At 40.5% G+C, this 23,203-nt stretch overlaps 1 long non-coding RNA gene across 1 annotated transcript in view; it reads left to right on the top strand.

Moving 5' to 3' along the window:
* Window positions 1-3,293: 3,293 nt before the first annotated feature.
* Window positions 3,294-23,203, top strand: part of LOC124607075 — a 63,860-nt gene continuing 43,950 nt past the window's right edge. The window contains exon 1 of the long non-coding RNA XR_006978773.1: window positions 3,294-3,424. This is a non-coding gene — a long non-coding RNA (uncharacterized LOC124607075). The remainder of the gene's footprint in view (window positions 3,425-23,203) is intronic.

Below are 23,203 nucleotides of genomic sequence, written 5' to 3'. Positions count from 1 at the left end.
TATCCTGTGCAAGCTTCTTCATTTCAAAGTATCTACTGCAACCAACATCCTTCTGAATCTGCTTAGTGTATTCATCTCTTGGTCTCCTCCTACGATTTTTACCCTCCACGCTGCCCTCCAATACTAAATTGGTGATCCCTTGATGCCTCAGAACATGTCCTACCAACTGATCCCTTCTTATGGTCAAGTTGTGCCACAAACTTCTCTTCTCCCCAATCCTATTCAATACCTCCTCATTAGTTACGTGATCTACCCACCTTATCTTCAGCATTCTCCTGTAGCACCACATTTGGAAAGCTTCTATTCTCTTCTTATCCAAACTATTTACCGTCCATGTTTCACTTCCATACATGGCTACACTCCATACAAATGCTTTCAGAAACGACTTCCTGACACTTAAATCTATACTCGATGTTAACAAATTTCTCTTCTTCAGAAACAATTTCCTTGCCATTGCCAGTCTACATTTTATATCCTCTCCACTTCGACCATCATCAGCTATTTTGCTCCACAAATAGCAAAACTCGTTTACTACTTTAAGTGTCTCATTTCCTAATCTAATTCCCTCAACATCACCCGACTTAATTCGACTACATTCCCTTATCCTCGTTTTGCTTTTGTTGATGTTCATCTTATATCCTCCCTTCAAGACACCATCCATTCCGATCAACTGCTCTTCCAAGTCCTTTGCTGTCTCTGACTGAATTACAATGTCATCGGCGAACCTCAACGTTTTTATTTCTTCTCCCTGGATTTTAATACCTACTCCAAATTTTTCTTTTGTTTCCTTTACTGCTTGCTCAATATACAGATTGAATAACATCGGGGAGAGGCTACAACCCTGTCTTACTCCCTTCCCAACCACTGCTTCCTTTTCATGTCCCTCGACTCTTATAACTGCCATCTGGTTTCTGTACAAATTGTAAATAGCCTTTCGCTCCCTGTATTTTACCCCTGCCACCTTCAGAATTTGAAAGAGAGTATTCCAGTCAACATTGTCAAAAGCTTTCTCTAAGTCTACAAATGCTAGAAACATAGGTTTGCCTTTCCTTAATCTTTCTTCTAAGATAAGTCGTAAGGTCAGTATTGCCTCACGTGTTCCAGTATTTCTACGGAATCTAAACTGATCTTCCCCGAGGTCGGCTTCTACTAGTTTTTCCATTCGTCTATAAAGAATTCATGTTAGTATTTTGCAGCTGTGGCTTATTAAACTGATTGTTCGGTAATTTTCACATCCGTCAACACCTGCATTCTTTGGGATTGGAATTATTATATTCTTCTTGAAGTCTGAGGGTATTTCGCCTGTTTCATACATCTTGCTCACCAGATGGTAGAGTTTTGTCAGGACTGGCTCTCCCAAGGCCATCAGTAGTTCCAGTGGAATGTTGTCTACTCCGAGGGCCTTGTTTTGAATCCGGTCTTTCAGTACTCTGTCAAACTCTTCACGCAGTATCTTATCTCCCATTTCATCTTCATCTACATCTTCTTCCATTTCCATAATATTGTCCTCAAGCACATCGCCCTTGTATAAACCCTCTATATACTCCTTCCACCTTTCTGCCTTCCCTTCTTTGCTTAGAACTGGGTTGCCATCTGAGCTCCCGATATTCATATAAGTGGTTCTCTTCTCTCCAAAGGTCTCTTAAATTTTCCTGTAGGCAGTATCTATCTTACCCCTAGTGAGGCAAGCCTCTACATCCTTACATTTGTCCTCCAGCCGTCCCTGCTTACCCACTTTGCACTTCCTGTCGATTTCATTTTTGAGACGTTTGTATTCCTTTTTGCCTGCTTCATTTACTGCATTTTTATATTTTCTCCTTTCATCAATTAAATTCAATATTTCTTCTGTTACCCAAGGATTTCTACTAGCCCTTGTCTTCTTACCTACTTGATCCTCTGCTGCCTTCACTACTTCATCCCTCAAAGCTACCCATTCTTATTCTACTGTATTTCTTTCCCCCATTCCTGTCAATTGTTCCCTTATGCTCTCCCTGAAACTCTGTACAACCTCTGGTTCTTTCAGTTTATCCAGGTCCCATCTCCTTAAATTCCCACCTTTTTGCATTTTCTTCAGTTTTAATCTACAGGTCATAACCAATAGATTGTGGTCAGAGTCCACATCTGCCCCTCAAAATATCTTACAATTTAAAACCTGGTTCCTAAATCTCTGTCTTACCATTATATAATCTGTCTGATACCTTTTGGTATCTCCAGGGTTCTTCCATGTATACAACCGTCTATCATGATTCTTAAACCAAGTGTTAGCTATGATTAAGTTGTGCTCTGTGCAAAAATTCTACCAGGCGGCTTCCTCTTTCATTTCTTAGCCCCAATCCATATTCACCTACTACGTTTCCTTCTCTCCCTTTTCCTACACTCGAATTCCAGTCACCCATGACTATTAAATTTTCGTCTCCCTTCACTATCTGAATAATTTATTTTATTTCATCATACATTTCTTCAATTTCTTCGTCATCTGCAGAGCTAGTTGGCATATAAACTTGTACTACTGTAGTAAGTGTGGGCTTCGTATCTATCTTGGCCACAATAATGCATTCACTATGCTGTTTGTAGTAGCTTACACGCATCCTATTTTCCTATTCATTATTAAACCTACTCCTGCATTACCCCTATTTGATTTTGTATTTATAACCCTGTAGTCACCTGACCAGAAGTCTTGTTCCTCCTGCCACCGAACTTCACTAATTCCCACTATATTTAACTTTAACCTATCCATTTCCCTTTTTAAATTTTCTAACCTACCTGCCCGATTAAGGGATCTGACATTCCACGCTCCGATCCGTAGAATGCCAGTTTTCTTTCTCCTGATAACGACATCCTCTTGAGCAGTCCCCGCCCGGAGATCCGAATGGGGGACTATTTTACCTCCGGAATATTTTACCCAAGAGGACGCCATCATCAGTTAATCATACAGTAAAGCTGCATGCCCTCGGGAAAAATTACGGGCGTAGTTTCCTCTTGCTTTCAGCCATTCGCAGTACCAGCACAGCAAGGCCGTTTTGGTTATTGTTACAAGGCCAGATCAGTCAATCATCCATACTGTTGCCCTTGCAACTACTGAAAAGGCTGCTGCACACGTTTGTGTGGCCTCTCAACAGATACCCCTCCGTTGTGGTTGTACCTACGGTACGGCTATATGGATCACTGAGGCACGCAAGCCTCCCCACCAACGGCAAGGTCCATGGTTCATGATTCATAACTATTGTTATAGTAAGAAATTTCTATGACATTGTTATTAGTCATAAAAGCTAATTGTCTGTATTTTCTGTTAGCATGAATCATAATGGGGAGCAAGTAAAGCAAAAAGACAAAAATTGAGGAGAAAATTTTGGAAAGAAATAAGAATTGGACACAGGTTATGTAAAATTCTCCATAGTAAGCTGTTTTCTTCAGCGCAGCAAAGGTAGGACAGCTGCACAAGTTTCTTGCATTGTTATGCTTGGTAGCACCTCTTTTGATGTGGATAGAAACCTTTTTCTCATTATTCTTTTCCTTGAATTTTACTGTGGAAAATCTACAGGAATTTTTCAGTGTGATATGCGTTGTCAATAAAACAGAAAGAATTGCTACATGATAGTTTCCGTATCATAACAGATGTAAAACATGCTTTGACATGGTATAAATTATATTTGTCAAGTATAATAATTAGCATATGAAATTTTAACATTTTTTGTGAAATTTTTATTTTTGCATATTCATACAACATGGCAGAAAAATATATGTCCACTGTTGATAGCAATAGCAAAAACACAATCAGCAATGATGGTGTCGAATTGCATGATCAAACAATTGAAGTTCAGGTGCCATACATGCCTACCGTAGGAAGTTTAAGTAGGTCAGAGATGACTGTTGCAGGTGTGACAAATGATAGTGACACTCCACAGTAGAATAACCTTGATGACACAATGTTTACAATTGACAAGACAATGTCTTGTATCTCCCAGAGTGATATACCGCTCATGAATGAAACATTGGAGAGCGATACAAATATGAATCTTGACAACATGTTACAAACATCACTTGTTCACAACACAAACATTGGAAAGTTCAGCTGACAGCAACCGCTGTAATACAACTGATGCAGTGCTATGGCACTTATTATCTAACATAAACACAAAATTAGATAGTAGCAACTCAAATTTCAGTGACATGGAACAAGATATAAACACCAAAATTGTTAATTTGACACATGATATGAACATGGTAGAACAGCAACAAAACATTGTTACACAAGATCTAAATACAATGAAACAAGAACAATAATAAGTATTCAAGGATTTGCAAGACACGGTCTCACAGAAATTCAATGACTTAGCCAAAAATTTTCACACTGAAATTGACAAAAAATTGAATGATGTGAAAAAACAAGTAAAGCATGAAGTACTTTCTGAAGTTAACAGTAACATTATGGAGTTAAAACAGAAGGTATATTCCAGAATGAGATTTTCACTCTGCAGCGGAGTGTGCGCTGATATGAAACTTCCTGGCAGATTAAAACTGTGTGCCCGACCGAGACTCGAACTCGGGACCTTTGCCTTTCGCGGGCAAGTGCTCTACCAACTGAGCTACCAAAGCACGACTCACGCCCGGTACTCACAACTTTACTTCTGCCAGTACCTCGTCTCCTACCTTCCAACCTTTACAGAAGCTCTCCTGCGAAACATGCAGAACTAGCACTCCTGAAAGAAAGGATATTGCGGAGACATGGCTTAGCCACAGCCTGGGGGATGTTTCCAGAATGAGATTTTCACTCTGCAGCGGAGTGTGCGCTGATATGAAACTTCCTGGCAGATTAAAATTGTGTGCCCGACCGAGACTCGAACTCGGGACCTTTGCCTTTCGCGGGCAAGTGCTCTACCAACTGAGCTACCGAAGCACGACTCACGCCCGGTACTCACAGCTTTACTTCTGCCAGTACCTCGTCTCCTACCTTCCAAACTTTACAGAAGCTCTCCTGCGAAACATGCAGAACTAGCACTCCTGAAAGAAAGGATATTGCGGAGACATGGCTTAGCCACAGCCTGGGGGATGTTTCCAGAATGAGATTTTCACTCTGCAGCGGAGTGTGCGCTGATATGAAACTTCCTGGCAGATTAAAACTGTGTGCCCGACCGAGACTCGAACTCGGGACCTTTGCCTTTCGCGGGCAAGTGCTCTACCAACTGAGCTACCGAAGCACGACTCACGCCCGGTACTCACAGCTTTACTTCTGCCAGTACCTTGTCTCCTACCTTCCAAACTTTACAGAAACTCTCCTGCGAAACATGCAGAACTAGCACTCCTGAAAGAAAGGATATTGCGGAGACATGGCTTAGCCACAGCCTGGGGGATGTTTCCAGAATGAGATTTTCACTCTGCAGCGGAGTGTGCGCTGATATGAAACTTCCTGGCAGATTAAAACTGTGTGCCCGACCGAGACTCGAACTCGGGACCTTTGCCTTTCGCGGGCAAGTGCTCTACCAACTGAGCTACCGAAGCACGACTCACGCCCGGTACTCACAGCTTTACTTCTGCCAGTACCTCGTCTCCTACCTTCCAAACTTTACAGAAGCTCTCCTGCGAAACATGCAGAACTAGCACTCCTGAAAGAAAGGATATTGCGGAGACATGGCTTAGCCACAGCCTGGGGGATGTTTCCAGAATGAGATTTTCACTCTGCAGCGGAGTGTGCGCTGATATGAAACTTCCTGGCAGATTAAAACTGTGTGCCCGACCGAGACTCGAACTCGGGACCTTTGCCTTTCGCGGGCAAGTGCTCTACCAACTGAGCTACCGAAGCACGACTCACGCCCGGTACTCACAGCTTTACTTCTGCCAGTACCTCGTCTCCTACCTTCCAAACTTTACAGAAGCTCTCCTGCGAAACATGCAGAACTAGCACTCCTGAAAAAAGGATATTGCGGAGACATGGCTTAGCCACAGCCTGGGGGATGTTTCCAGAATGAGATTTTCACTCTGCAGCGGAGTGTGCGCTGATATGAAACTTCCTGGCGGTCGGGCACACAGTTTTAATCTGCCAGGAAGTTTCATATCAGCGCACACTCCGCTGCAGAGTGAAAATCTCATTCTGGAAACATCCCCCAGGCTGTGGCTAAGCCATGTCTCCGCAATATCCTTTCTTTCAGGAGTGCTAGTTCTGCATGTTTCGCAGGAGAGCTTCTGTAAAGTTTGGAAGGTAGGAGACGAGGTACTGGCAGAAGTAAAGCTGTGAGTACCGGGCGTGAGTCGTGCTTCGGTAGCTCAGTTGGTAGAGCACTTGCCCACGAAAGGCAAAGGTCCCGAGTTCGAGTCTCGGTCAGGCACACAGTTTTAATCTGCCAGGAAGTTTCATATCAGCGCACACTCCGCTGCAGAGTGAAAATCTCATTCTGGAAACATCCCCCAGGCTGTGGCTAAGCCATGTCTCCGCAATATCCTTTCTTTCAGGAGTGCTAGTTCTGCATGTTTCGCAGGAGAGCTTCTGTAAAGTTTGGAAGGTAGGAGACGAGGTACTGGCAGAAGTAAAGCTGTGAGTACCGGGCGTGAGTCGTGCTTCGGTAGCTCAGTTGGTAGAGCACTTGCCCGCGAAAGGCAAAGGTCCCGAGTTCGAGTCTCGGTCGGGCACACAGTTTTAATCTGCCAGGAAGTTTCAGAAGGTATATTCTTTTAATGCCCATCATGATCTAGTAGAGCAACAGATAAAGAAAATCACAGACGCAAACACAAATATTGAAGCCACACGAAACCAGCTGTGTTCGACTGTAAAAAAGCTAACTACTGTTGTTAACAAACTAAACAAACACTATGAAGGTATACCTCTAGCTGTAGAAGAGCATATGTTAAATGTAGCAACATTAGAAGTTGACTCAGCATGTGGTAAGAAGGAGAGAGAGAAGATCAATGAAAATCTAAGTGACATCATTAGTCAAGCTGAAGCAGGTACTTTACATAAGAGTAATACCACTGCAGAGAAGTTAGTAACTGATTGTATGTTATACATTGATGTAGTAGAAAAGGCTATTCAGAAAAAAGAAAATGAAATAGTGACCAAGGTAAACAATAATCTACAAGCCACAGAAGATAGGATCGGCAATCTTTTAGAAGAAAATATTACCAGATCTCAAAATAAGCATGTAAATAATACACAGGCTACAGTGAACAAACCACAACCTGTCAGTATTTATCCACAAATTGAGTCCTGTATCAGGTACCAGTGACAGCTGTAGAGTGCAAAATGCAAACTTACCCACAATTCCAACACCTGAACAATTAACAACTGGAATTACAGGTAACTACAATAACAACATAAATACAACTGAAAATGCCACATGTCCATCAACTACTTTTGCAGATGTAGGTTTGCTGAGACATTGAAAGTTTCCTGTATTCACTGCTGAAAGTAAAAGAATGAACCCAGTAGTATTTATTAGTGCTTTTCATCATGTATTCCCACGCAACTGGACAGAAGCACAGAAAATCAGATTTGTCAAGGGATATATGCAAGGTGAAGTTCTTTTACGGGCAACTGAAGTGGCTGAACATTACAGCACTTATATCCAATTTGAACGAGCTTTCCTTGGCAAATACTGGTTTGAGGCAGTACAAGAAAGACTCAAATGCAAGGTTTTCAACCTCACACCACTCAATGGCACATACGGTAGCCTATGCGGATACTTTGAAAAATACATGAAGGAGACATGCTACTGGATGAACCCAATATCACAGGTAGATGTGTTAAAAATTTTGAAAAGTTGTTTACTATCAGAGAAAAATTAGTCACAGCACCAGGGCATGACACTGAATATTTCCTGTCAGTGTTTGATTCTATTGACTTAATTTATGGGGAAAGACCTGTACTGAATAGAGCAACAGAAAATCAGGCACAACAACAACATAGTTATGTAAATCAGTCAGTGAAATGTGATCTAAACATACAGCAGGGATGGTACACAACAGCAAAGTTACAGACCCAGAGGTAACAAGTATGCTGATGGGAATGGAAAAAACAAACAATTTAAAAGAAATTTTCAAAACAACTGGAGTAATCTCAATACACGATCAAATTAAAAACCACCATCACAAGGCCATATGCCAAATGTAAACAGATACAGTCAGCCGCAGCAGTAGCCGACGTGCGGCAACAATGCCATGCCTTACGGATAATGTTATGAACTGCACCAGTACTAATTTGAACCTTATCAGCTACCATTTCCACGAGTGAGGAAGATGAAACTGCAACTGGTTGGCCAGAACAGTGTTCATCAGTCACTTTGTTGTGACCATTTTTGAACTACTCTACCCACTTGTAAAAATTTGCACAATTCATACAACCTTCACCATAAACTTTAGACATTCTACAGTATATATTCACTGGGTTCTTGCCTTCAGCAAGTAAAAATGAATAACAGAACATTGTTCAACTAATGTGGATGTGTCAGACAGACTCGCCATATTGAAATGTATTTTTGAGGTTATAAACAAAACAATGTTTATACATAAGCTGATCAGGGCTCATCCCAGTGATGCCAACTTAAAGCTGTAAAAGTACCAAACTTTCCCTACTAACAGTTTTTACCCCAGACCAACTTGTCTCTTTAATTATTGAACGACCCTCATATTATTATACAGGGTCATATCACCAACAAGTTTAAACTTAACAGAAATTCCATGAACCCTAATAAAAACAGGTACAGTGTCAAACAATGAGTACACACACACATGCAGGACTATCTATACAAAATTGCCTAATATATCACTCTTCATGGAAACTTCATACCAACATTTACACCAGTCAGTGCAAAATCATCATGGCCACCACAAAACACTGGAGAAACTTGTAGATCATCAATAATCTTAGCAGTAACAACATTCATATTCCAGTCCATCTCCACACCTAAAACAGTCTTACAGATGGTTGGACATTCTAAAGCTTTTGACAACAAGAAGTGATGTGGAGCTGGTTTGCCAACTTCACACCTCTCTCACATCAGTTGACTTACTTGGTACGCACAGCTGATCTTCTTCTCTGGATAGTCGGCCACATCAATCTCCAAAAACATTTTCCTCCAAAGAATAAAGCTGGTTAAGGGAATTTCTCAGACTCTCTCTCTCTCTCTCTCTCTCTCTCTCTCTCTCTCTCTACTCATGAAATAAGTGGATATTCGCAGCATGCTTTTAGTTTAGTCTTGGTATATGTCAACTTCCACAAAGAAAAAATTCACCATTTCTCCCATAAATATTCGAAAGTTTGCAAGTCAACCGATTTGTCTCACATTAGACTCGATTAAATACATTTACAATAGCATTGGTTTAACAACCACATAATTTATGAACATGTCTTGCTTCTAGCAAGTCCAACACATGAATTACTTGCAAGTCTAACCTCATTTCTTCATTTGTCCTTAACAATCATGACAGTCACTGAAAGCACAGAATAATACATAAACACTGCTTGTTCTTCTCTACACATACACTGAAACTCTATGGATCATACAGCAGGTACTTGTCGGCCGCCATTCGGCTGCCGCATCCACATTTTGCTCATGACCGTTTTTACACCTGCACACAAAAACATGCAATGTGCAGTAGGTCAGACTCCTCTCTCTCACACTTCTATGTAAAATATTGTGTGTTCGAGAAGGAGAAAAGCCAAGAGGTTCTATAGTTTATGCAGAAATTCTTGAAGCACTACATATTCCCCCCCTCAGATTGAACACGCGATATTTTCTATACAGTCATTATGTACATTTATATCACATATAATAACAATTCATATTTCAACAGTATACCTTGTTCTTTTCATAACCGTGAATACCCTTTTTCTTATTATTTTTTTCATTTTACTTTAATTATAAAACATGAACATTTCTATCAATGTTGGAGTTCGTTTTCATATATCTAGGAATCGTGAGAATTAAACCTTCAGTTTCCAATTGTAAGCTCCAGGTGTTCATTATTCTTGAGTACTTTATTCTTAATTCTAATTTCTTGTACTATTTTTTCCTTAGTGCATACTAGTATCATTATTTATAGTAGTTTGTAATCTGGAGGAACTCTGGGCAACTGAAAGTGTTCTTTTCGACACTTGTAAATTCACATAAAACATAATAACGCTAGTGATATATAGAAGTCAAACTTAACAGAATTAACAGGGTCAGCACTTTTACCTTACATGTGGGTTGATCCTTTGAGTGCATTTTCTCTCTCCATTCTGGCAGATATGCCCCTTTATAAAACATTCCTATTCATCAGGCCACAGGTCATCATATCTCTATGTAGGTATACCTGCCCTATATCCTTAGCAAATGCCGGGTACGTCCCCCTTATCCTTTATGAGTAGGCCTAATGTTTCATTGCCCTAGTATACATCTTTATGTACACTATAATTAAATATTTCCTGGTAAAATAAAAATCTATTTTACACTTCACTCTCACTTCTTAGTACCTCAGTCCTCCTCTACTTTTCAGCTTCTATAATCTTAGTAGATACTATGTCTACAAATATTATTCAATTCATGGTAGATACTATGTCTACCTATTTTGTTCAAGCCCCACTATCCTACTATTTATCAATTTATCTGAGTATTCGCTACACTGACTTTTCTTAAATAAGCATCTCAACAGGAAAGGGAAGGGTAAACTGGCTGGGGTAATAGCAGGAAATTTAAGGGGGGGAGGCACTGCCATGAATGGTAAAATACCAGTGGTTACAGGTGTTGGAGCAGCACCTTTTTTAGGATAGGTTAGACAGAAAGATGTCAAGTTCTACGAGAGGTCGGGATTGAAACAAATCTTCAGTTTGGGAAAGAAATTAAACAGCACAATTCTAGCACATTGGATCACCAATCACACCTGTCAATTATAAATTTTCACCAATCACCAGGAATTTTATCTCCACCAAGTTGTATCTCAGTCCTAGGTAATTGCATAGATGAATTAAAGTCACCCAATCCAGTTGACATAATCTGCCTCTCTGAACACCATGTGACCACTGGTAAAGGAACTAGGCCTAAGCACAATGAGAAACTCAGACAGGAGAGTACTGCAAATGTTAAGGAAAGGTTCTCATAAAAGTATAATTAAAAATAATGTAAGTATATTTCATCAAAATATTGGGAGTTTAAAGAATAAAATAGATGAGTTTCTGGTTTGTTTAGAAGATTTAGAAGCTGAGGATGAAATAGATATACTATGCCTGTCTGAGCATCACATTGTTACTGATATGGATAAGGTAAATGTAAGTGGATATAAGCACTCTGGACATGTAATTAGAGAAAATATGGAGAAAGGAGGAGTTGCCATATATGTCAAAAAAGTTATCACTGTGCAAAAAGTGTAGAAACAAAAATGTTTTGTGTAGAGAAATATATAGAAGCATGTGCCTGTGAGCTTAAATAAAATAGAGGCACATTTATAATTGTAACTGTGTATAAATCCCCATCGGGAAATTTTCATCTATTTCTGAAAAATTTGGACTCCTTTTTATGCTATCTGTCAGACAGGGGGAAGCAAATTATTATTTGTGGGGACTTCAATGTAGATTCTCTGAAAGAGGGTAATAGGAAAAATGACCTTGAAGTATTACCCGGTTCTTTCAATTTGACACCCGTTATTGATTTTCCTACTCGGGTGGTAAAGGATAACAGCTGACTGATAGATAACTTCTTTATAGACCAAGATGAGTTTAACCAGATAAATGCTCAGCCTGTTGAGAATGGTCTTAAACAGTCCTCCAAAGTAGTACGTTCAGTCAACGATTTAACAATTGCAAATTTCAGGGAAAGCCTATAGCAGTTAGACTGGGATGAGGTGTACCATGAACCTGATGCCAGTTTAAAATATAATTTATTTCGTGACACTTTTGGAAATGCATTTGAAAACTACTTACCCAAGAAAATAGTTAAATATACTTGTAAGAAACCATGTAACAAACCATGGCTTACTAAGGGTATAAAAATATCTTGTAACCGGAAGAGGGAAATGTATCTGACAGCAAGAAAGAGTAGTGACCCAGAAACTATCAAACATTATAAAAACTTCTGTGCTATATTAAGAAAAGTTATTAAAAAATCCAGAAGTATGTGTATCATGTCTGAAATCAGCAACTCTGATAATAAAATTAAAACAATTTGGAATATTATTAAAAGAGAAACAGGTCAACCAAGAGCACAGGAAGGCAGTATTACCATCAAATTGAATGAAAACTTTACGAACAAAAAGTCAGAAGTTGAAAATATTTTTAATAATCATTTTCTAAATGTTGTGGATATAGTAGGATCCAGGTGTTCATTAGAAGATGCCAGGCAGTTCATGGAAGAGGCCATACCTATACAATTTGATACAATTGAAATCTCACCCACTTCTCCCTCTGAAATTAGAAAAATAATGAACTTGCTTAAAAGCAAAATCTCACATGGAATTGATGACATTTCCAGCAAAATACTAAAAGCGTGTTCTCAGCAGATAAGTAAGATTCTCAGCCACCTGTGCAATAGCTCTCTGGAACAGGGCATTTTCCCTGATAGACTGAAATGTGCTATTGTTATACCTTTGCATAAAAAAGGGGATGGATCTGGTGTCAACAATTACCGTCCAATCTCCCTTCTAACAGCTTCATCCAAAATTTTTGAGAAAGTAGTGTATTCAAAAGTAGCTTCACATATCTGTAAAAATGAAGTACTAACAAAATGTCAGTTTGGTTTCCAGAAAGGTTTTTCAACAGAAAATGCCATATATGCTTTCACCAATCACATTTTGAATAATCTGAATAACCGAACACCACCCATTGGGATTTTTTGTGATCTCTCAAAGGCTTTTGATTGTGTAAATCATGAAATTCTGCTAGACAAGCTCAAGTATTGTGGCATGAGTGGGACAGTGCACAAATGGTTTAATTCGTACCTAACTGGAAGAGTGCAGAAAGTTGAAATAAGCAGTTCTCATAATATGCAAAGATCAGCACATTCCTCAAACTGGGGAACTATCAAGAATGGGGTTCCACAAGGGTCGGTCTTGTGTCCTTTGTTGTTCTTAATATATATTAATGACTTGCCATTCTGTATTCATGAAGAGGCAAAGTTATTTCTCTTTGCTAATGATACAAGTATACTAATCACACCTGACAAACAAGAATTAACTGATGAAATTGTCAATAATGTCTTCCAGAAAATTACTAAGTGGTTCCCTGTAAACAGACTCTCACTGAATTTTGATAAGACACAGTACATACAGTTCCCTACAGTGAATGGTATGATGCCATCAATAAATATAGACCTTAATCAGAAGCATATAGCTAAGGTAGAAATTCAAAAATTTTAGGTGTGTCCATTGATGAGACATTAAATTGGAAGAAACACATTGATGATCTGCTGAAACGTTGGAGTTCAGCTACTTATGCAATAAGGGTCATTGCAAATTTTGGTGATAAACATCTTAATAAATTAGCTTACTATGCCTATTTTCACTCATTGCTTGCATATGGCATCATATTTTGGGGGAATTCATCACTGAGGAATAAAGTATTTATTGTACAAAAGTGTGTAATCAGAATAATAGCTGGAGTCCACCCAAGATCATCCTGCTGACATTTATTTAAGGATCTAGGGATATTCACAGTAGCTTCTCAGTATATATACTCTCTTATGAAATTTGTTATTAACAACCAAACCCAGTTCAAAAGTAATAGCAGTGTGCATAACTACAATACTAGGAGAAAGGATGATCTTCACTATTCAAGATTAAATCTAACTTTGGCACAGAAAGGGGTGAATTATACTGGCACTAAAGTCTTTGGTCACTTACCAAATAGTATCAAAAGTCTGACAGATAACGAACCAGTATTTAAGAAGAAATTAAAAGAATTTCTGAATGACAACTCCTTCTACTCCACAGAGGAATTTTTAAATATAAATTAAGGAAAAAAAAGTTGTTATATTAACTTAATTATGTTGTTAAATTAACTTAATTATGTTGTTAAATTAACTTAATTATGAGATGTATTGGAAAATTTGACTCGTTGCACATTATTACGAAATATCGTATTCATGATCCATGGAGCTAATCTAATCTAATCTAATCTACTCCAATCTGGCTTGCGTTCTCCTTCATTACTCATGTTTCCAGCTTACGTATATTCGTTGTAAGATCATCATAGTTTTCTATACTTATGTACATATGTGATACGGAATTTTCATTATTGTTCTAGATATATGTATATCTTCTCCCCTACAACCCTCGGCAGTTCTTACGTCCTTCTAATCTGTGACTTCATTGTTCGTGTATATGTATTTCTTTGTGTGTAGGTGTAACTGTGTATGTGTGTTCTGATTCTTCAGTCTACTTATATGAAAATAAGTTGTAGGTTATTGGAAACCATGGAGACTAGGAAGGACTTCTGCGATAGTAGTATATGAATATGGAAAGAGGGAAAAATAGTTAGGTCCTCAAAAAAGAAGTAAGAAAGGGAAAAATAGAAATGGTTGTTAAAATCGAAGAAGAGAAAGAAGATAGCCCCCAAAGACAGAAAACCCTTCCCACACCCCTTCCCCAGGATCCCTACCTTGCTGGTACTTGAGTGAGAAGCTGGAGGAGGTATGGTGTTAAATCGTCTCCTACAGAATGGACATTCCCACCTTCACCCTTGAGGTCCCTGAAGGAAATCTTAGCACCCCTATGGAAATGGCAAATGGTGTAGAACCAGTCACACTTGTTTGTGAGGGTTGTTTGAAAGGTGTGATGTGTGTTCTGTGTTAGCCATGATTTATCTGTTGGTGTAAATCATGCTCTTATTTACACTACCAACCCCTTTAAAAATCAATACAAACCCTCCCGTCTACATCACATTTCATAAAAGGTATAAAATATTTTATACAAAATAGAAAATCCATATACTACAGTATAATGGTTGTTCAGTTAGTTACACAATATTACCTTTTTCCACAAATATAATATTCTATTCTGTTCATTTTGTTTAGAGATCACTGTTTATCTGTGATTCTCTTAAATTGCTTTTTATTTTGTTGTCATATACACTTTTCTCAGTACTAAAATTATAGGATAGTTTAAGGATTCATGAATAGATTACAGAATAATTTAAGATTTGAAGGGAATTCAGTGCAGGAAACTATTTTGGAAGAAACACCAAAAACAACTTGGGATCTGACAGTTGCCACTCTGCCCATTAACAAAGAACGTTAACATCCCTGGGGGATATACAACTTTATGTCTTTTACATTGTATTTTCCCTTTTCTGATCCAGTTGTTGGATCCACTAAAACTAATGTCTTGGGATGGACTACTGTTTGTGCTCGGTAAGGGCCATCGTATTTTTGGAAAAAAATATTGTTTCTTGCTTTAGGACAGAGCTTTGAAGATGTTGTTCTACTAGAACTAGGTCATCGACCTTGTATCGAGGTCCTACAGCTTTCTCATTATGCTTATTCAATGTACGCCCATCTAGCACTAATCACACACCTCCTGTAAGCTTTTTTACCACTACTAAAGGGGTATTCATAACACTAGAACTACATTCTATTGTATTGTTGTCAGTCATTTTGTCAATTTCCTTCTTAACTGCTTCTTTCAAACTTACCGGTATTGGATATGACTTACAGAAAAATGGAGTGTCATCTTCGATTTTAAACTTTCATATGTAATCACTGATATCACCTGGACGAACGGAAAATACTACTTCATATGCCATTATAATTTCATATGAATCTTGTTTTTGTTCACTGTTTAATATTAGAGACTCATTTACTTCGTTTTGTATGTCAGCTTCATGTGATACGTGCTCTACATTATTGATCTCTGGTGACAATCGTGCTGTAGCAGTTAATCGTAAACATAGACACTCAGTTGTTTGTTTTGCAACGTAATTATCAGTCACAAATGGTATCCAACATCTACTGTCATCTTTACCAAAACAAAGAAGATTTTCCTCAAAATTCAATATGACATTAAATTCTAAAAACAAGTCTAAGCCAAATAACACATCCATATTAATATTTTCTACTCTTAAAAGTGTTTGACGAAATGGGATATTTCCAATGTGGCAGTTCACTTGGGTTTTGTGTTTCACAACCTTACTTTTCGTCCCAACTATACCGACTATGTACACTCCAGTTACTGGTAACAGTGACAAGTAATGTTCAGCCTGTAATGTGTTAAAGAACGTGCTAGAAATGAGTGACACCTCACTCCCTGAGTCTATAAATATGTTAACTTCAGAAGTCTCCACAGTTCCCGCAATTACTGGTTGTGGATTATTGGTAGTCTCGCTTGGTCCTTCCAGTAACAACCATTCTTTTCTAGGTATTTTGTGCGAACCAGTCCGCCTAGTGTAACTCTATGACCTGGGCCCCAGTCCTGTATCCATATCGCACTGCGTTCTCCTCCTGCGTGCTCCCTGCCGCCGTTGGATAAGCAGCTGCAGCAGCAAGTCATATACTCCTAGCTCACTCATTTGTTACATAGTTCAATTCTTAATTTCTTTGCGTGTTTTTGGTACTTGCATTGTTTAATTCATAAATTTCGGGCATATTATAGTATTTGAGAGTTGTAGCATCGCGTTTTAGTACCTGAATAGTGTAAATTCGCGTAGTCGTTTGTCTTCTGTTTTTGTTTTGAACGGCCAGTGTCGGTTGGTCACAGTTAGTGTGCTCCCTGCCGCCGTTGGATAAGCAGCTGCAGCAGCAAGTCGTATACTCCTAGCTCACTCATTTGTTACATAGTTTAATTCTTAATTTCTTTGTGTGTTTTTGGTACTTGCATTGTGTAATTCATAAATTTCGGGCGTATTATAGTATTTGAGAGTTGTAGCATCGCGTTTTAGTACCTGAATAGTGTAAATTCGCATAGTATCCTTCCGCCGCCGAGCAGTGTCAGCAGTGCGCAAGTAGCAGCATTACTGCATTTACTAGGCAATCTTGTACTTTAATAACCGTTTAAATTTTGTCGATTTGTTTGCTCTCTCCGTAGATTAGTTCAGACGTTCTTTGCAAAACAGTTTTTAGCATGGATAGGGACTGCAACTGCTGTGTTCGGATGCAGGCTGAGTTGGCATCCCTTCGCTCCCAGCTTCAGGCAGTGTTGGCTTCGGTCACACAGCTTGAGGCTGTTGCCAATGGGCATCACTGTGAGGGTCCGGATGGGGGTTTGTTGGGGACGGCCAGCTCGTCCCACGCATCCCCCGATCGGACTACGACTGTGGTTGCCCGGGATACTGCCCGCATTGAGGCTGATCCCTCACCTGTGGTAGAGTGGGAGGTTGTCTCAAGGTGTGGCAGGGGGCGAAAGACATTCCGGAGGGCTGAACGGAAGGCCTCTCCAGTTTGTCTGACGAACCGGTTTCAGGCTCTGTCTCAGGCTGATACTGATCTTCGGCCTGACATGGCTGCTTGTCCTGTTCCAGAGGTTCCCCTCAGTCTGCAAGATCCGGGCGGTCGCAGAGGGTGGGCTTACTGGTAGTTGGGAGCTCCAACGTCAGGCGCATAATGGGGCCCCTTAGGGAAATGGCAGCAAGAGAGGGGAAGAAAACCAATGTGCACTCCGTGTGCATACCGAGGGGAGTCATTCCAGATGTGGAAAGGGTCCTTCCGGATGCCATGAAGGGTACAGGGTGCACCCATCTGCAGGTGGTCGCTCATGTCGGCACCAATGATGTGTGTTGCTATGGATCGGAGGAATCCTCTCTGGCTTCCGGCGGCTGTCTGATTTGGTGAAGACTGCTAGTCTTGCTAGCAGGATGAAAGCAGAGCTCACCATCTGCGGCATCGTCGACAGGACTGACTGCAGACCTTTGGTACAGAGCCGAGTGGAGGGTCTGAATCAGAGGCTGAGACGGTTCTGCGACCATGTGGGCTACAGATTCCTCGACTTGCGCCATAGGGTGGTGGGGTTTCGGGTTCCGCTGGATAGGTCAGGAGTCCACTACATGCAACAAGTGGCTACACGGGTAGCAGGGGTTATGTGGCGTGGGCTGGGCAATTTTTTAGGTTAGATGGCCTTGGGCAAGTACAGAAAGGGAAAACAGCCTCAACGATTGCGGGGCAAAGTCAGGACATGCGGGGACCAAGCAGCAATCGGTATTGTAATTGTCAACTGTCGAAGCTGCGTTGGTAAAGTACCAGAACTTCAAGCGCTGATAGAAAGCACCGAAGCTGAAATCGTTATAGGCCAGAGATAAATTCTGCCGAAATTTTTACAAAGGTATAGGCGGTGTTTAGAAAGGATAGATTGCATGCAACCGGTGGTGGAGTGTTCGTCGCTGTTAGTAGTAGTTTATCCTGTAGTGAAGTAGAAGTGGAGGTTACACTCAACAATCGAGCTAGGTTAATAATTAGCTCCTTTTACCGACCTCCCGACTCAGCAGCATTAGTGGCAGAACAACTGAGAGAAAATTTGGAATACATTTCACATAAATTTTCTCAGCATGTTATAGTCTTAGGTGGAGATTTCAATTTACCAGATATAGACTGGGACACTCAGATGTTTAGGACGGGTGGTAGGGACAGAGCATCGAGTGACATTATACTGAGTGCACTATCCGAAAATTACCTCGAGCAATTAAACAGAGAACTGACTTGTGGAGATAACATCTTGGACCTACTGATAACAAACAGACCCGAACTTTTCGACTCTTTAAGTGCAGAACAGGGAATCAGTGATCATAAGGCCGTTGCAGCATCCCTGAATATGGAAGTTAATAGGAATATAAAAAAAGGGAGGAAGGTTTATCTGTTTAGCAAGAGTAATAGAAGGCTGATTTCAGACTACCTAACAGATCAAAACAAAAATTTCTGTTCTGACACTGACAATGTTGAGTGTTTATGGAAAAAGTTCAAGGCAATCGTAAAATGCGTTTTAGACAGGTACGTGCCGAGTAAAACTGTGAGGGACGGGAAAAACCCACCGTGGTACAACAACAAAGTTAGGAAACTACTGCAAAAGCAAAGAGAGCTTCACTCCAAGTTTAAAAGCAGCCAAAACCTCTCAGACAAACAGAAGCTAAACGATGTCAAAGTTAGCGTAAGGAGGGCTATGCGTGAAGCGTTCAGTGAATTCGAAAGTAAAATTCTATGTACCGACTTGACAGAAAATCCTAGGAAGTTCCGGTCTTACGTTAAATCAGTAAGTGGCTCGAAACAGCATATCCAGACACTCCAGGATGATGATGGCATTGAAACAGAGGATGACACGCGTAAAGCTGAAATACTAAACACCTTTTTCCAAAGCTGTTTCACAGAGGAAGACTGCACTGCAGTTCCTTCTCTAAATCCTCGCACAAACGAAAAAATGGCTGACATCGAAATAAGTGTCCAAGGAATAGAAAAGCAACTGGAATCACTCAATAGAGGAAAGTCCACTGGACCTGACGGGATACCAATTCGATTCTACACAGAGTACGCGAAAGAACTTGCCCCCCTTCTAACAGCCGTGTACCGCAAGTCTCTATAGGAACGGGGGGTTCCAAATGATTGGAAAAGAGCACAGGTAGTCCCAGTCTTCAAGAAGGGTTGTCGAGCAGATGCACAAAACTATACACCTATATCTCTGACGTTGATCTGTTGTAGAATTTTAGAACATGTTTTTTGCTCGAGTATCATGTCATTTTTGGAAACCCAGAATCTACTATGTAGGAATCAACATGGATTCCGGAAACAGCGATCGTGTGAGACCCAACTCGCTTTATTTGTTCATGAGACCCAGAAAATATTAGATACAGGCTCCCAGGTAGATGCTATTTTTCTTGACTTCCGGAAGGCATTCGATACAGTTCCGCACTGTCGCCTGATAAACAAAGTAAGAGCCTACGGAATATCAGACCATCTGTGTGGCTGGATTGAAGAGTTTTTAGCAAACAGAACACAGCATGTTGTTATCAATGGAGAGACATCTACAGACGTTAAAGTAACCTCTGGCGTGCCACAGGGGAGTGTTATGGGACCATTGCTTTTCACAATATATATAAATGACCTAGGAGATAGTGTCGGAAGTTCCATGCGGCTTTTCGCGGATGATGCTGTAGTATACAGAGAAGTTGCAGCATTAGAAAATTGTAGCAAAATGCAGGAAGATCTGCAGCGGATAGGCACTTGGTGCAGGGAGTGGCAACTGTCCCTTAACATAGACAAATGTAATGTATTGCGAATACATAGAAAGAAGGATCCTTTATTGTATGATTATATGATAGCAAAACAAACACTGGTAGCAGTTACTTCTGTAAAATATCTGGGAGTATGTGTGCGGAACGATTTGAAGTGGAATGATCATATAAAATTAATTGTTGGTAAGGCAGGTACCAGGTTGAGATTCATTGGGAGAGTCCTTAGAAAATGTAGTCCATCAACAAAGGAGATGGCTTACAAAACACTCGTTCGACCTATACTTGAGTATTGCTCATCAGTGTGGGATCCGTACCAGATCAGTTTGACGGAGGAGATAGAGAAGATCCAAAGAAGAGCGGCGCGTTTCGTCACAGGGTTATTTGGTAACCGTGATAGCATTACGGAGATGTTTAATAAACTCAAGTGGAAGACTCTGCAAGAGAGGCGCTCTGCATCGAGGTGTAGCTTGCTCGCCAGGTTTCGAGAGGGTGTGTTTCTGGATGAGGTATCGAATATATAGCTTCCCCCTACTTGTACCTCCCAAGGAGATCACGAATGTAAAATTAGAGAGATTAGAGCGCGCACGGAGGCTTTCAGACAGTCGTTCTTCCCGCAAACCATACGCGACTGGAACAGGAAAGGGAGGTAATGACAGTGGCACGTAAAGTGCCCTCCGCCACACACCGTTGGGTGGCTTGCGGAGTATAAATGTAGATGTAGATGTAGATGTAGATTATTAGTATTCACTGGTTGGTTACCAAATGGAGGTACTACGTTACCACTTTGTGCTCTTTTATTACTTGGCACAAATTCCTGCGAAGTTACTGGACCTAAATTCGAAGTTGGATGCTTCTTCTTCTGATAATTATCATTGCCATTATTTCTGTTGCACTGGTGTACTCCAGTTACGCTGACCTTATGTCTTTTAAAATTATTATTACTGTTCATTTTGTAATTCTGATTTTTACTTTGGTGTACACTCTCATTGTGGTCTTTATTTAATGCATCAAGTGTGTCCACAAAGGACAACAATTCTTCTACTGTTTTCCACTCACTACATAATACGAGGTGCATTCAAGTTCTAAGGCCTCCGATTTTTTTTCTCCGGACTGGAAAGAGATAGAAACATGCGCATTGTTTTAAAATGATGTCTCGTTCATTGTCAATACATCCCAGAGATGGCAGCACCGTACGGCAGACGGAATTTTACCACCAGCGGCGAGAATGAGAACTGTTTTAAATACTTAAAATGGCGACGTTTTCCTTACTTGAACAGTGTGCAATCTTTCGTTTTCTGAATTTGCGTGGTGTGAAACCAATTGAAATTCATCGACAGTTGAAGGAGACATGTGGTGATGGAGTTATGGATGTGGCGAAAGTGCGTCCGTGGGTGCGACAATTTAATGAAGGCAGAACATCGTGTGACAACAAACCGAAACAACCTCGGGCTCGCACAAGCCGGTCTGACGACATGATCGAGAAAGTGGAGAGAATTGTTTTGGGGGATCGCCGAATGACTGTTGAACAGATCGCCTCCAGAGTTGGCATTTCTGTGTGTTCTGTGCACACAGTCCTGCATGACGACCTGAAAATGCGAAAAGTGTCATCCAGGTGGGTGCCACGAATGCTAACAGACGACCACATGGCTGCCCGTGTGGCATGTTGCCAAGCAATGTTGACGCGCAACGACAGCATGAATGGGACTTTCTTTTCATCGGCTGTGACAATAGATGAGATGTGGATGCCATTTTTCAATCCAGAAACAAAGCGCCAGTCTGCTCAATGGAAGCACACAGATTCACCGCCACCAAAAAAATTTCGGGTAACCGCCAGTGCTGAAAAAATGATGGTGTCCATGTTCTGGGACAGCGAGGGCGTAATCCTTACACATTGCGTTCCAAAGGGCACTACGGTAACAGGTGCATCCTACGAAAATGTTTTGAAGAACAAATTCCTTCCTGCACTGCAACAAAAACGTCCGGGAAGGGCTGCGGGTGTGCTGTTTCACCAAGACAACGCACCCGCACATCGAGCTAACGTTACGCAACAGTTTCTTCATGATAACAACTTTGAAGTGATTCCTCATGCTCCCTACTTACCTGACCTGGCTCCTAGTGACTTTTGGCGTTTTCCAACAATGAAAGACACTCTCCGTGGCCGCAAATTCACCAGCCGTGCTGCTATTGCCTCAGCGATTTTCCAGTGGTCAAAACAGACTCCTAAAGAAGCCTTCACCGCTGCCATGGAATCATGGCGTCAGCGTTGTGAAAAATGTGTATGTCTGCAGGGCGATTACGTCGAGAAGTAACACCAGTTTCATCGATTTCGGGTGAGTAGTTAATTAGAAAAAAAATCAGAGGGCTTAGAACTTGAATGCACCTCGTATATCTTTCTCGCGTAAATGGGTAATCGTCTTATTAAAATTCTCACTAACCCCTCTTCTTCCATTGGCTTATCTAAATACTTTGCCCATGTTAAATGCCAGTTGAAATACTTTCTGCTTGTTCCCCACGTATTGCTGTAATACTTCGGGTCCCACAAATCTGATATCAGTTTTTCCTGCACACTAGTGAACCAGTATTTTTCCTTAAATTTCTTCTGGAAGTCTCCCCAAGGAGAATAGTTCTTGATATTTACAGTACCCCATTCTGAGGCTTCCCCTAAAAGGTACCCAACAGCAAATTCAATCTGCTTCGAACCTTCCCAGTTCTTCAGCAAAGCTTGGTTAAATCTTTTCAGAAAATCAGTAGGATGTACTTTACCATCTGGCTTAAACTTAGGGAATTGCCTAAGTAACCCTGAATTGGATCCCCATTGTAGATCAAGCATTCCCTCACTAGTCAATACCATGTTCGGAGAAGTCACCCTATTATCTGCTTTATCTAGGATAAGTTTGAATTCTTTCTATAGTTCATACATACCTCTCTTGTTCTGAAGAAAAAATGGGAGATATGTTGTCGAAGGCTACTCCCGTGGCAACTTTTCGGACTATCACCTCTTCTACCTGTTCCTCCAGACTACCTATATTTATTATGTCCAAGGTTGCTAGTTTCTCCTCAAAGTTTCTTTCTACTTATCTACTCATGTGGTAACACCTG

The sequence above is a fragment of the Schistocerca americana genome, chromosome 3 (genome assembly GCF_021461395.2).
Source record: "Schistocerca americana isolate TAMUIC-IGC-003095 chromosome 3, iqSchAmer2.1, whole genome shotgun sequence".
Lineage (NCBI taxonomy): Eukaryota > Metazoa > Arthropoda > Insecta > Orthoptera > Acrididae > Schistocerca > Schistocerca americana.
This window is presented reverse-complemented; position numbering and strand designations above follow the sequence as displayed.